General features: G+C 43.1%; 1 pseudogene; it reads right to left on the reverse strand.

The window, feature by feature from the left end:
* Positions 1-390: 390 nt before the first annotated feature.
* The window catches only part of LOC105985912, a 77,517-nt pseudogene continuing 75,252 nt past the window's right edge, over positions 391-2,655 (reverse strand).

Here is a 2,655-nt window from a genome sequence, read left to right on the forward strand (position 1 = left end):
CAAGGCAAGTGCTCTACCACTGAGCCATCTTCCCAGCCCTGCATGGTTGTTTTAAAACACAGAATTGGGTGCAGGTGATTTATGTATTTTTATTATCACAATCTGTCATCTTTGCTTCAGAAACAATAGTCATGTACAAATTTTTGATTGACCTTTTTGCAGAAAGACTGTTGGGTGAAAGTACGATGGGTTTGATTTTTCTAAAGAAGAAGACATCAACAGCATTTATTACCTTGGTACATCATCGTAGTCTTGTTTCTTCAACTTTGTGTGGTTTTGTCACCCTCCCTCACCCCAGTCTGGCTGAGCAACACATCCTTGAATGGTTAGCTCAAAGCAGCAACATGCTTATTTCTATATCCCTGACACCATTCAGGGTCAAGGTCCTAGTCAACAAATACTCCCCGCCAGCTTGGGAAAGAATCTGTAATAAACCAGGCCTCCCAGGATGGCTATCTCCAACAAGATGACAATGGAAGGCTGCAGCTTGCTGGTTGTCACTTTTCTGGACATTGAACAGAAAGTCCTTTGATTCTCCTTCAATTTGGTCTCCATATGTTCCAACTGCTCTGGTTGCTCCCCTAGCTCTTCTATGATTTCTGAGCCAATCTGATCAGTTTCTGTGGCAATCTGATGAGCACGCTCAATACATTGGATGGCTCTGTTCAGACTCAGTGCCTCTTAGAAGCAATGCCCTTTGAGTTTGTAGCCGATTCACAGGTCCATTTTCTAAGGCATATGTGCCATATTTCATGTCTCCTCGGCCCCCAGGTGTGGCTGTCAAAGGCCTGGTCCTTAGCTCCCGATGGAGTTTGGCAAGGTCCTTCCCATAGTTTCCGTAGCTTAGGCATCATGGGTTACGGAAAGACATAGTTCTTTCCCCATCTCTCCCAGCATTTCATTCACTTCCTGTTGCTTTTCATCAAAATCTCTGAGTAACTTCTTCTTCTCTTCGGCCCACTCCTAGTCCAGCCATCAGCCGTCAGTCCCGGAGCCTTAATGCCCAGCCCCACTGGGTTTGATTTTCATAGCACATCATCAGGTATGGAGAAATATCTTTGTAGAAGTGTTAAAATACACGTTTCCACTGTGTATTAGAAAAAACACAACAAAGCACAGAACTGATGTAGCATTCTGGATTTTATTTCCCGTCAAAGGCCACTGGGAGGACATTTCTCCTCATTTGTGCTGGATGCTACTAGAGGTTATGGCTCTCAAAACACATCAGAACCAGACAGGTGGCTCACATCTGTAATCTTAGCTACTCATGAGGCTAAGATCTGAGGATCACAGTACAAAGCTAGCCAGTACAGAAAAATTTGAGATATTCTTAACTCCAGTCAACCAGCAAAAGGACAGAAGAGAAAGCATGGCTGAAGTGGTCGAGCTCCAGCTGTGAGCAAGAAAGCTGAATGAGACTATGAGCCCTTGGGTTCAAGTACCAGTACTGGCATACACATTCACAAAAAAAGAAACATTTTTAATATAAACTGTAATTATATGCAGCCATTCAATTTATATGTTTCCTGACTTTTTCCCTTACATTTACCCAGAGATAGATTGTTACTTTAATTTTGTTTGTTAACATTGCTTTTGCAAAAACCAATTTCTATATTTTCTGATTACCATCCTCACACTCAGAGACTGAGGAGAGTTCGGTGACTATGTTCCCTAAATGCTACTGTGCATTAATCTGGGACCTCAGCTACAGACTGGCCCTATGATGTGCACCTAACAAACCCAGGTGGGTTGGGTTGTTCTGCTCATTAGTATAGTATATAGGTGATCAGAACTTGCCCAATAAGCAATACCAGTCCCAATGTCATCTTTTCCAATTTGGTAATGAATTTGTTTATTAGGTTCAGTGTTGGATGTGATACATTGGAGAATGACTAGCACCCCTGGGCCCTGCTCAGCAGCCTGCTAGATAATGTGACAGTCCATACTGCTGCACTCTCAAGTACTTCACCTGGCTGTTATAAAGAAAAGACTTACTTCCAGGAGAGTTTCTGGCAGTTACATTGCATGGCAAAACCATAGTTAACTTCATGAAAAAACCTGAGGATAGACAATATCAGTAATGTCTATTCTCCACCAGAAGCAGCTCATCAGCATTGTGAGGTGTGTGTGTGTGTGTGTGTGTGTGCTAGTCCTGGGGCTTGAACTTAGGTCCTGAATACCCTCCCTGAGCTTTTGTGCTCAAAGCTAGCACTCTACCTCTTGATCCACAGCTCTGCTTCCAGCTTTTTGTTAGTGATTAATTGGAGATAAAGAGTCTGTCTCATGGACTTTCTTGCCCAGGTTGACTTCAAACCAGCATCCTCAGATCTCAGCCTCCTGAGTGGCTAGGATTATAAGTGTAAGCCAACAGCACCCAACTAGATGGATGAACCCTTGATTCAGGTACAGAATGGATCTAGAAAGTTCCCCAATGGACCTAGAAAGTCTATACATGCTTATTGTGATTTAAGGCTGAATGATGTATCTGGAATTTTTATCCTACACTCTTCTCCTTATAGGGATTGGAAATAGACACATGAAGTTGAAGTGTTCATTCTCCAGGATCAAGCCTGATATGTGCTTATATTAAGAAGCATAATATGGAGAGGGGGGACCAAGATGGCGACGGGGCAGTAGGGAAACGCCACAGCTCTC

Source organism: Dipodomys ordii, unplaced genomic scaffold (assembly GCF_000151885.1).
Source record: "Dipodomys ordii isolate 6190 unplaced genomic scaffold, Dord_2.0 Scaffold32, whole genome shotgun sequence".
Classification (NCBI taxonomy): Eukaryota; Metazoa; Chordata; class Mammalia; order Rodentia; family Heteromyidae; genus Dipodomys; species Dipodomys ordii.